Consider the following 12978-nt stretch of genomic DNA (forward strand, 5'->3'; position numbering starts at 1 on the left):
CGGAATTCTCCAGGCACGAATCTCGTTGTCATGCCCTCCTCCAGGGGATCTTCCCCACCCAGGGACTCAAACCTCAGCTCTGATGTCTTCTTCATTGACAGGCGGGTTCTTTACCACTAGCGCCACCTGGGAAGCTTCTCCTCGAGGATAGGAGAACTAACTCTAAAGAGGAGGAAATCATCTTGAGAGGGACATCAACTTTCACTAGAGGGAGTGTGAAGTGTAAGTTGCTTCCTGGTGTCCGACTCTATGATCCTATGGACTGGAGCCCACCAGGCTCCTCTGTCCATGGAATTTTCCAAACAAGAATACTTGAGTGGGTTGCATGTCCTTCTCCAGTGGATCTTCCTGACCCAGGGATTGAACCCGCATCTCTTATGTCTCCTTCATTGGCAGGCAGGTTCTTTACCACTAGTGCCACTTGGGAAGCCAGAAGGAGTGTGAAAGGGTGGTGATATGTTTTTAAATAGATTTTGTTGCTCTCTTTTTTGTTTCTCCAGACATTCATTTATTCATTCAGCCAACAAATAGTTATGAAGTGTCTACTGTGGGTCATACATTGCTGAAGGATAAGGATGCATAACAGTAAAAAAGACAGACAAAGTTTCTGCCTTCATGGACTTTATATTCTGGTAGAGAACACTGTCAATAATTTTTAAAAAGCAGCAAATACTTAGGTGATGCTTTCCACATGTCAGACCCATTTCTAAACCCTTTCCATATAGTAACTCATTTTTATCTTTATCACAACCTACACCATAGATGCTATTATTATCCCCTTTTCACAAATAAAGAAACCAAGGCATAGGCAGGCTAAGTAACTTGTCCAGGTGCCCCCAACTAGTAAATAACAGAACAAGAATCTGAACCCAATAAGTTAAATTTTAGACCCACATTTTTAATCGATACAGATTAGTATCAGTATGGGTGTGGGTTTGGGGGGGGTGGAGACAAGAGATGGAGATGGAAATAGAGGTAGAGAAGTGGACAGAAGACCTCTAAGTAACTCATCTTGAAAGGGATTTAAGTTTCAGTAGAGGAGGCCAGATGAAAGAGAAAGATGGATAGATACATAGATATGTCCTATAAAGAAAATAGGCTTAAAAAAAAAAAAAAAGGAATGGAGAGAGAGTGGGGGTTTGGATAGGGTAGCAAGGGCAGGTGCCCCTGGAGCTGACCAGAGCAGACTCCCAAGGCTTGACCAAGTCACGCGCAACTGTGATCATGAGTGACCAGGTCCCAGGTCTTCAGCGACAAACCCCAGGGAAGACCCAGGGCTGGAATTACAGCAGTCACTGTCCAGGGGCAGCACCTACGGTAGCAAAGGCCAGCTGAAATGCAGGAGACCCGTCCTTGTCATCTGCCTCCCTTCCCGGACCCAAAGTACCTCTCCACTTGTGAACACCAGATGCCATAGAGAGAAGGGACGGGGAGTGGAAACCAGAAAGACGAGCCCTTTCTACAAAAACAGACTCAACGTTCTCCCCGAATGCCTGTTTAAATTTTTGAATCTGAGTAAATTTACCTGACTCAACTAAAGTGTAAAGCCCCCTGGGCACCTCGAGTTCCATCTAGCAGAGCTCAAGCTCTTTAAGGGCATGCAGATCAGTAATGGAAAAAATGTAGACTAACTCTGCTCTCAACAGAGCATCTGTGATGCTGCTGCCCCTACTGGAAGGCTAACCCTTTGGGAATGAGAGGAGAGAGAGAAGGCACAGGATGAATAGCAGGAGAAGCTAAACGGGTCTGATGCTTTCCTTTAAGCTGGAACAGTCACGGTTGCACAGATGTTTAGTCACGGCAAGGGGAAGAAAAGAAACACTCCTGTTTAAGTGCATCAGTGAAGAGACCAGGATTACGCATCACTTCATCATAATCTTTCTAAAGCTTAAAGCGTAATTTAGAAGAAGCCGTTTGTGGCATTGCTGCATACAGTTCCCGGCACAGATCTGGATGGGCCTGGAAGCAATTTCCAGCCTTCTGAATGTGGGTCACAAATACGTGTTCATCCAAAAGGGCATTCCAATCAAGTGGCTTCACATATTTATCATCATTTCCATGAAAGGCATTTATTAGCAACCTTTTACTATGAGGTTCAGGCAGCCCAGACTTATATGCAGAAATTAAGAAGTCACAATTCCTACCATCTTAAAATTTAAATTTGACAATGTTCATTTGAACAATCAAAAGTAGGAAGTCAAGAGATACCTGGAGTGACAGGAAAGTTTGGCCATGAAGTACAAAATGAACTGGAGCAAAGGCTAACAGAGTTTTGCCAAGAGAATGCACTGGTCATAGCAAACACTCTCTTCCAACAACACAAGAGACCTCTCTACACATGGACATCACCAGATGATCAATACCAAAGTCAGATTGATTATATTCTTTGCAGCTGAAGATGGAGAAGCTCTATACAGTCAGGAAAAACAAGACCAGGAGCTGACTTGGCTCAGATCATGAACTCTTTATTGCCAAATTCAGACTTCAGTTGAAGAAAGTAGAGAAAACCACTAGACCATTCAGGTATGACCTAAATCAAATCCCTTATGATTACACAGTGGAAGTGACCAATAGATTAAAGGGATTCGATCTGATAGAGTGCCTGAAGAACTATCGAGAGAGGTTCATGACATTGTACAGAAGGCAGTAATCAAAACCATCCCCGAGAAAAAGAAATGAAAAAAGGCAAAATGGCTGTCTGAGGAGGGCTTAGAAGCAGCTGAGAAAAGAAGAGAAGTGAAAGGAAAAGGAGAAAAGGAAAGATAATCCATCTGAATGTTGAGATCCAAAGAATACCAAGGAGAGATAAGAAAGCCTTCCTAAGTGATCAATGCAAAGAAATAGAGGAAAACAATAGAATGGGAAAGATGAGATCTCTTCCAGAAAATTGGAGACACCAAGGGAATATTTCATGCAAAGATGGGCACAATAAAGGACAGAAATGATATGGACCTAACAGGAGCAGAAGATACTAAGAAGAGGTGGCAGGAATACACAGAAGAACGATACAAAAACCGTCTTAATGACCTGGATAATCACGATGGTGTGATCACTCAACTAGAGCCAGACATCCTGGAGTGTGAAGCCAAGTGGGCCTTAGGAAGCATTACTACACACAAAGCTAGTGGAGTGCTCGCTTCGGCAGCACATATACTAAAATTGGAACGATACAGAGATTAGCATGGCCCCTGCGCAAGGATGACACGCAAATTTGTGAAGCATTCCGTATTTAAAAAAAAAAGAAAGAAAGCTAGTGGAGGTGATGGAATTCTAGCTGAGCTATTTCAAATCCTAAAAGATGATGTAGTTGAAGTGCTGCACTCAATATGCCAGCAAATTTGGAAAACTCAGCAGTGGCCACAGGACTGGAAAAGGTCAGTTTTCATCCTAATCCCAAAGAAGAGCAATGCCAAAGAATGTTCAAACTAATTGTACTCATTTCACATGCTAGCAAGGTCATGCTCAAAATCCTTGAAGCTAGGTTTCAATAGTACATGAGCCAAGAACTTCCAGATGTACAAGCTGGATTTAGAAAAGGCAGCAGAACCAGAGAGCAAATTGCCAACATCCAGATGGCAACATTCTGGATCACAGAAAAAGCAAGGGGATTCCAGAAAAACATCTACTTCATTGACTACGCTAAAGCCTTTGTATGGATCTCAACAAACTGTGGAAAATTCTTAATGAGATAGGAATATCAGACCACCTTACCTGCCTTCTGAGAAACCTGTATGCAGGTCAAGAAGCAATAGTTAGAACTGGACTTGGAAAATGGACTGGTTCCAAATTGGGAAAGGAGTACGTCATGGCTGCATATTGTCACTCTGCTTATTTAGCTTACATGCAGAGGACATCATGCGAAATGCCAGGCTGGATGAAGCTCAAGCTGGAATCAAGATTGCCAGGAGAAATATCAATAACTTCAGATATTCAGATGACACCACCCTTATGGCAGAAAGCAAAGAGAAACTAAAGAGACTCTTAATGAAGGTGAAAGAGGAGAGAGAAAAAGCCAGCTTAAAACTCAACATTAAAAAGATGAAGATCATGGCATCTGGTACCATCACTTCCTGGCTGATAGATGGGAAAAAATGGAAACAGTGACAGATTTTATTTTATTGGGCTCCAAAATCACTGCAGACGGTGACTGCAGTTATGAAATTAAGACGCTTGCTCCTTGGAAGAAAAGCTATGACCAACCTAGACAATATATTAAAAAGCAGAGACATTGCTTTGCCGACAAAGGTCTGCACAGTCAAAGCTATGGTTTTTCCAGTAGTCATGTATGGATGTGAGAGTTGGACCATGAAAAAGACTGAGCATGGAAGAATTGATGCTTTTGAACTGTGGTGCTGGAGTAGACTCTTGAGAGTCTGTTGGACAGCAAGGAGATCAAACCAGGCAATCCTAAAGGATATCAATCCTGACTATTCATTGGAAGGACTGATGCTAAAGTTGAAGCTCTAATACTTTGCCCACCTGATGTGAAGAGCTGACTCATTAGAAAAGACCCTAATGCTGGGAAAGATAGAAGGCAGGAGGAGAAGGGGACGACAGAGGAGGAGATGGTTGGATGGCATCACAGATTCACTGGACATGAGTTTGAGCAAACTCCAGAAAATGGTAAAGGACAGGGAAGCCTGGCATGCTGCAGTCCATGGGGTTGCAAAAAGTCAAACATGACTTAGCGACTGAACCACAAAATTTGAACAATCATATAAATGTACAACTGAACAAAGCTCATCTTCAGTTATTCTCTATCCCACAAGCCTCCACTAAGATGGAGCCATGGAGGAGCTCTTTCCTATGTCCATCTAGCAATTCTGTACAAGATGTTCTCACTACTACTGACCTAAAAAATCCCCTGTGTGCCACCTATTCATCCTTCTTCTCCCCAAACCTCTGGCAACCATTGATCTTTTTTTTGTTCCCATAGTTTTACCTTTTCCAAAATGCCATATAGTTGGAATCAAACAGTAGGTAAACTTTTCAGGTTGGCTTCTTTCACTTAGTAATATGTGATTATGCAATTGCATAAAGAATCTGCCTGCCAATGCAGGAGACATAAGAAATACTAGTTTGCTCCAGGGAAAATCCCCTGGAGCATGGCATGGCAACCCACTCCAGCATTCTTGCCTTGGTAATCCCATGGACAGAGGAGACTGGCAGGCTATGGTCCACGGGACTGCAAAGAGTCAGACACAACTAAAGCGACTTAGCATGAGGCACGCAAAGAGAAAAAGAAACAAGCAGCTAGTTGCAGAAGGATGTGGAGTTAAAGGATGTTTTTATTTGTTTTACAACTAGAGCATGCTTATCAATAAAGGTGATATATTTGATATACTGAATAAAAAACATGAAATAGAAATCTATTTTATACCTTTATTCCTAAATTTTCCAGAGGTCTTATGAACAACTATGTTTGAGCAACAAATCTGAGAGGGCATTTTTTAAATAGTCTGTTTCATATCCATCCTGGAGGGCAGAAACAAGTACAGTTGTATCCCAGTGCTTCCAACAGGCTCACCTGCACAACCTCTAACCGCTGAAATCAGCCACATTTCAGCCATCATCTGCTTCTACTGAGGCAAATGAAACCAATAGGCCTCCATGAGAGCAAACATTCTCTCCTGGCTTGAAAACAAGCCTACAGCTGCTTGGAAGAGGCAGGCTGCTGGGCAGAGAATAGCAAGTGGCAAACGGCCCACTGACGCCAATTAAAATGTTACCCAACTGCTGTGATCATTTAAATCATGAATAATATCTTCAGTTGCTTTATCTCCTGACTCTACAGCAACACAACAAAATATGCACTAAACAGAGACAACAGGAAATGAATGCGCCAATTAATTGGCAAAAGCAAATGTCCCAGATCTGTATCTGATATTAGTCCACTGAAAACAAATAAGGATCAGACAACTGCAGGGTTGGGGGAGGACGATAAATAATGTTTTTTCTTGCCCTTCCACCTTCAGAACCAATGCAAAACAAGACACAGAAGGGAAATGAAAGTGTTAGCTTTACTGGTAATAATAAGATTGTGATTTTAGAGCTGAGTCTGTCCTGCTTCCTATCCTAACTTGGGTCACTGTTATCTTATATTGATGCTGGGCAATGAGAGAAGAAAGAGAACATGAACCTTCACAGCTTACAGCCTCCTAATGGATTTGCTCTTCTTTGAGAAAGATGAGCCGTTGGACATCACCTGCCATAACATATACGGGGGCCAAAAGTTTAAAGTGAGTAAAATGCAAGATCTTGTTTTTGCAGGATTAGTAAGAAATACTATCTTTTATTCAGTTTGGACTACTGAAAATCACAAAGCTTAAGGAAGTGACACTTATACCCAGATGACTGTACACTGAACCAAAAAAACTCTCAATGGCTTCCAAATGGTCATGTCTCAACCCTTGTCTAGGGGGAGACATCAGAGAAGATTACAATCAGAGAAGATTACAATCAGAGAGGATTACAATCTTGAAAACAGGGCACAGGTAGAGGACGGACGCCAACAAGCTTACCCCAGCTTGTGTGCTCTCCAAGTTCATGTTAGAACAGGGTTCTATTGAAATTCCTTCTTTTCTGGAAGGGAATGAGGAAAGGGTGGACAGAAGCTCAGGGCATTTGCCTGCAGAAGTTCCTTCACAAAGAGACATGGCATGGTGAGTGGGGGTGAGGATGGGGGGTTCCTCTCTAGCAGCAGAGCAAATATACACCAAGAAAGTTAATCCAGCAGGTTTTTATCAAGCATTCACAGTGCACCAAGCTCTAGGCCATGTCCTGGGAATGCGGGAATAAACTCACACTCATGGAGACCCAAAAGGCTACATTCTGGGATAAGACGACCACCATGATCATCACTATGAGCCTTGAAGAGTTTCATAGCATGAATACTCAACTACTGTGGGGGTTCAGTGGCGAATCCCTTTCCCTGGAGTCATTTCCCACTTACTCAAATATGTTCCAGGCACTATGCTGAATTCAGAGGATCCAGCAGAGCGAGCAGCTGAGTCCCCACTAGGCTACATTCCATTGTGGCAACAAGGCTCCTTTTGGAGAACAGCCTATGTGCTCTATTCCACCAGAAATTCTGTATGATCTAAAAGTCCCTTTACTCTATGACTCTTGTTTAACACTCTTGGTTTCGCCTATATCATGAAGCAAGCTTCCTGCTAGTAATGCTAGATTCAGCCTAGACACCCCCTCCTCCAGGAAGCTTTCCCTGATGTCCTTAGCAGACTGGGCTTGGTGGTTTGATCCTGTGGCACACTGCATTGGCTTCTATCGTTTTATGTTCCTTTAAAGCAGGGGCAGTTTCTCATTCAACTTCGTTCCCCCTCCTGCCCCCTAGCTTGATTGCAAGCTGGAATCAAGATTCCTGGGAGAAATATCAACAACCTCAGATATGCAGATGATACCACTCTAAGAGTAGAAAGTGAAGACGGACTAAAGAGCCTCTTGATGAAGGTGAAAGAGGAAAGTGAAAAAGCCGACTTAAAACTCAACATTCAAAACACTAAGATCATGGCATCCGGTACATCACAGCATGTCGACCTTTGCCGACAAAGGTCCCTATAGTCAAAGCTATGGTTTTTCCAGTAGTCATGTATGGATGTGAGTTGGACCATAAAGAAGGCTGAGCATGGAAGAATTGATGCTTTCTAACTGTGGTGCTGGAGAAGACTCTTGGACTGCAAGGAGATCAAACCAGTCAATCCTAAAGGAAAGCAATCCTGAATATTCACTGGAAGGACTGATACTGAAGCTGAAGCTCCAATACTTTTGCCACCTGATGGGAAGAGCCAGTCAACTCATTGGAAAAGACCTTGATACGGGGAAAGATTGAGGGCAGGAGGAGAAGGGGACCACAAAGGATGAGATGGTTGGATGGCATCACCGACTCAATGGACATGAGTTTGAGCAAACTCTGGGAGATGGCGAAGGACAGGGAAGGCTGCCATGTTGCAGTCCATGGGGTCCCAAAGTGTTCGACTGGACTTAGAGACTCACAACAACTCACCCCCCAGCATAGATCAGGGTGCCAACTGCCGAGTGTATACTTGTTGATCTATTCTTGTTGCCCTAAACAGTCTCTCCAACCAAAATGATCTAAAGTGCTCCAGTACCTAGGAAGTCTCACTTCTCAAAATTCCAGGGACAGATTAAGGATAGAACCAAGTATAAAAGCAAAGCTGGGGACTTCTGGTGGCTTGCAGACTATCCTGGGGAAAGGCATGGGATACTTGAGGTTGGGAGAGGGGAAACAGGAAGAAATACCTAAAATTATTCGAGTGCCAGAAGCTCCCTTGAATCTGCCTCAAGATAAATGGACACCACTCTTAGGGAGAGGTTTGGAGCAGATGGCCAGTGGGTCAGTTTCGAGGCCCTAGCTGCGGGAGGCCGGGGCAGCCGCCCGCCCCGCTCGCCCCAGGCCGCCGGCAGGAGGCGCGCGAGGGCCTCAGGGTGCAGCGGGCTGGGAGGAGCGCGTGCTGGGCTGGGTCCCGGGCCGGGCGGGGCTCTAGGGCAACTTTTTGGTTGGTTGCAGCCGGGCGCTGATCGCCCAGGCCCCTTTTAAGCTGGGTGTCTCCGGCTGTCTCTCCCCTTTCTGCCTCCGCGCGCGACTCGGTAAGTGGCTTTCGACCAGCTCGACGCTAGGGCCCTCCGCGTGGCCCGGGGGTCTCTCCAGGGGCACTAACCAGGAGCGCCCCCCCCCCCGTCCGCGCGTCCGCCCCATGCGGGCGGCTAGGGCTAGTGTTCGACCTCAGCTCGGCTCCCCCTCAGAGAGGCCTCCCAGGCCCCAGGGGAGCCGCTGTGAGAGCTCTTCTGCGGCGAGGACATCCTCAGGGTACCGGGGACCCTTCCTCCCCAGAAATAACGCTCTTGGCGCCTAAAGTCCCTCTTTCCCCCAGGGGCCGAGGCGCGCGTCACTTGTGCCTGGGACCCCGATGCTCAAGGGATCCGGGCCACATGGAGCTTCAAGCTCCTTTTGCAATGAAAAGAGAAAAACAAGACTCTTGGAGAATGGAACCGACCCGGGGCGGAGGCGCAGAGCCCTGGACGGTGTCCCGAGTTGGGGCGCACGCGGGGCCCCCGCCTGCCCGTGGGCTTTGAGGACCCTGATACGGTCTATTTAGGAAGCGGATGAGATCACGGGCCTGAAACACTTTAGGCTTCGGGGCAGAGCAGTGTTAATTCCGGTGTTAGCAAGAAACGGAGGTAATTTCGCACACACTGACATTCCCCCTCCGCAGATGCCTCAGTTGCCACTTCGCTCTGTGGTTGGGCTCCTTAAAAGGCCTGCGTGACTCTCGTGGGAGCGGTTAGCTGCTGTGAGCCTTGATGAGGGAGCAATTTTCTCCCCCCCAGTCACCTTTTCAGCATTGACAGTGCGTTATGCAGCAGGGGACCCTCTTCCATAACGTGTGTGGGGTCTCATGAGTGTGAGGCCCGTCATCGTTTTCTGGCCTGAAAAAAAGTCGGAACCTTTGGGGTTCTGACTTGTGTTCGCCAAGATAAACAGGAAAAATGGCCCTAGAGAAAGTTTGTCTCGAGGAAGCGTTTGTAATTTTCACTCTGGTCCTCAGCATTAGAGGGCTTACTTTTTTTTTTTTTTTTTAAATAGAGGGCATTTTAAGTGTTATACCGGTATACATTCCTATCGAAAGCGTTACTCTCCGGATTTAATAAAATTTGTCAAGATTTCAATTTATAGCTGAGTGAATGAAGGAATCGTTATCGTTGGTTACCGCTTAGTAATCTCTTGAAATGGGAGACTTGTGGGATGTTTACATGTTTGCCTCAGTGGTGAGAGGCCCTTTTACTGATCAGAAAGGATCTGATTTTCCTGATGCGAGCTGTGACCTAAGCACGCCCCGCCCCCCACGCCCTTTTTTTAAAAAACCGTTCCCTCTGGGAGAGGGACATGGCTGAAAGCCAGTGTCTATTTAAGGACTGTGGGAACTGAGCAAGTGTTGACAGGGCTGTTCTCATTTCAGTGGCCTCTGCCTCCGCCTCTGTACACTAGTTTCAGGATTCCTTGTTTTTTAAATGTGAAGAGTTTGTTTCCATCTTTCATAGGTAAATACTGTTACCAGTAATGTTTATATTTTTTCCCCAAGTTAATTGTTCCATGCTAGTGTAACAAGGAGGTAAAGTGAGAAAGATGGTGACTGCTGCCGCCCAGGGTGTCTCCTGGCTGGGAATTTCAGGACATTCCCAGTGTCAGGAAGTTGGGAAAATATTGCTGTTTTACAGGAATTCTACTCAAAGTTAGCTCTTTAGTCACCAAAGGTAAATAGCCCAATAAGATACTCTTTACCAAAAAAAAGACAAAATGCCCAAAACAATATTGTAATTATCCTCCAATTAAAATAAGTAAAATTTTTTTAAAATTAGTGATATTCTTAACATTGTTTTTCTCTTTCCTACCAGGCTGACAAGATGTTGACAAGCTTAAGGTATGAACCAGGTAGAAAACCTGGCTTGAGTTATTAAATAGTTGGATAGAATTCTTGGCCAAGGATGAGAACTCTAATCTGATTGGATATCCTTCTGCTCTGATGGGTTAAAGGATTTACCTGAGGCCAATTTGATGGGCAGGAATTTATTAAGTGCAATTATATCCTCCCCCTTTAAAACAGTATGTTTTAAATAAAATGGGGGGGCTCTAGTAAATAGATAATACTTTATTATGCCAAAAAAAGTTATTTTAGGAAAAAGTATTTTTATGTGATTGGCATCTAATCTTTAAAGATGTTTATCTTTGGCAATGGTGGCCATTTTGAGTTAATTTTTTTTTAATGTCAGAATATTGCTATGCCTGTTTTGACAATATGTAGTTCATTGGGGAATTCATTTTCTGTACCTGCACTGCTTTTATAAACATGGTTTAGTCACTATATTTTCTTAATATCTTATTTAGTCATTGCTGCTCTAATTACCTACTGTGATACTTCTCTTACAGGGCTGGTGCTTGAAAGAAGCTCTTCGAGGAGATAAGGTGTATTTGAACATGTGATGATTGATATATACAGAATAGAGCTTTTTGCTAATTGTCCTTTTCATGGTGGTAGCAAGGGTGAATTTTAGGAAAAAAAACTGCCAAGTATCTGTAAGAATATATATCTATCTGCCCTGTAGAGAATTTTTGGCAGAATTCAATTCCATTATATTTTTCTGCCATCCAGCCTGAATCTTGACACAGTAGCTAGACTAACTATTCTACAACTATCTTAAGAGAACTTGGCTAGCTGCTTTAATTTACAAAGGTTATTTTTAAATCCCATTCTTTTGCCTATGCTTTTGTGCTTGCAGTTTTGTCTAATCATTTTGATGATTAAATTTGACCCCTTGAATAGAGGACAGATCAGTTGAGGAGTTTGTTGCATAGCATTTTGAGGGTAGGGGCTGAGGAACTGTTCTACACTTTGATTATAGTGGTAATTACATCTGTCAGAAATTTTGAGTGAGTTTTACTGAATGTAAATTCAATTTCAATAAATATGACTTAAAAACTTTCCCTTTCTGGCATCTTAAATAACATTTCCAATGAAATCTGTGGGAAGACAGTCTTGGGTCAGTGATTAAGCTGCTGAGAATAAAGTGGGCAAACACATCAAAATCACCTTGGGGTCATGTAAGTGTAAATGCTTGAGAAACAGTCAAGGGATATGTTACCTCACCCATCAAGGGTATACAAGTTTTCTTTATAGATGTTTCAGACAATAGCTTTTGGCAGGGTATGAGTGGTATGTCACTTCCCTTTGTCCCTTGACAATGTATACTAGTAGCCACATTGTAGCAGAAAATGAAGTGTGAAAATTACGCAACAAAATTTAGACTGGCTTTGGCAGATACTGGCTAAACTAGGGAATTAAGTGAGGTGTGAGGTTCTAGTGTAGTTGCTCAGTCTGACTCTGCGACCCTGTGGACTGTAGCCTGCCAGGCTCCTCTGTCCAGAAATGTTTTCAGAGGACTTGTTATTCCAAGGGAGGAGCTTTGGGCATTAAGAGAATCTTTATATCTTTTATACCCCAACCATGTTCCCTGAATGATCTGGGGGTGGCTTATAAACAAATAGAGGGCCTTCCTGGTGGCTCAGACAGTAAGAATCCCCCTGCAAAGTGGGAGACATGGGTTCAATCCCTGGGTTGGGAAGATCTGGAGAAGGAAATGGCTACCCACTCCATATTCTTGCCTAAAGAATCCATGGACAGAGGAGCCTGGCGGGCTACAGTCCATGAGGTCGCAAAGAGTCGGACCAACAGCAAAAACAGCAAACAATAAGGGGAGAACTGGTGCTGAGTTTCCAATACTTGGGCCATCTTTGGCGAGGAGCCAACTCATTGGAAAAGATCCTGATGCTGGGAAAGACAGGGTAAAAGAAGGGATGAGGATGAGATGGTTGGATGGCGTCATCAACTCAATGGACATGAGCTTGGGAGATGGTGAAGGACAGGGAAGCCTGGAGTGCTGCAGTTCACGGGGTCTCAGTCAGATGAGACAGCAACAAAAGCTCAGGATACCTGATGCTTTAAGGCTCCCACCAGTATGAATGAGCTTCCTAGGAGTCGGAGGAAATCCAGTTGGAAAATTGGTCATTTGGCACTTGAATGTAAATTTTAAATGGGCAAGGTGGAGGAGGGAGGGTCATTTGTATTCTAGGCTCCCTGGAACCCAAGTAAGATTCTCATTTCTCCCTCATGATCTGAAATAGAATAAAGCAAGTAACTAAATGGGATCTAGAGATAGTAAAGAATGATGCATTTGACCAGGGTACTAAGGTCAGTCAGCCAGTGACTCCTGTGAGCCAAAGTTGGGGATAAAACCTCAAGAGGAAAGCCATGTTGAGACTGAATAAGTAAACAGATGTGTATGGAAGACTTATTTTAATTTTGTACTCAAAAATTGCCTTTCCAAAGTTTGCCCTGTGTTTATAAACTGGAAAGTTCTGATTCTGGTTTTTTATAAAATTGTCTT

The 12978-nt window shown here is 44.0% G+C and overlaps 1 long non-coding RNA gene and 2 other non-coding genes across 3 annotated transcripts; all 3 read left to right on the top strand.

Annotated features, from left to right (window-relative positions):
* The first annotated feature begins 3129 nt into the window (after nt 1–3129).
* On the top strand, nt 3130–3233 carry LOC122674958. The gene has a single exon (XR_006335119.1). It is a non-coding gene; the product is annotated as a U6 spliceosomal RNA (small nuclear RNA).
* Nucleotides 3234–8444: 5211 nt separating this feature from the next.
* On the top strand, nt 8445–11518 carry LOC122673963. The gene is made up of 2 exons (XR_006334855.1): nt 8445–10457; nt 10964–11518. It is a non-coding gene; the product is annotated as an uncharacterized LOC122673963 (long non-coding RNA).
* LOC122674995 lies at nt 10513–10586 on the top strand. Its single transcript, XR_006335152.1, has one exon. It is a non-coding gene; the product is annotated as a small nucleolar RNA SNORD93 (small nucleolar RNA).
* Nucleotides 11519–12978: the final 1460 nt, after the last annotated feature.

This window comes from Cervus elaphus, chromosome 18 (assembly GCF_910594005.1).
Source record: "Cervus elaphus chromosome 18, mCerEla1.1, whole genome shotgun sequence".
NCBI lineage: Eukaryota > Metazoa > Chordata > Mammalia > Artiodactyla > Cervidae > Cervus > Cervus elaphus.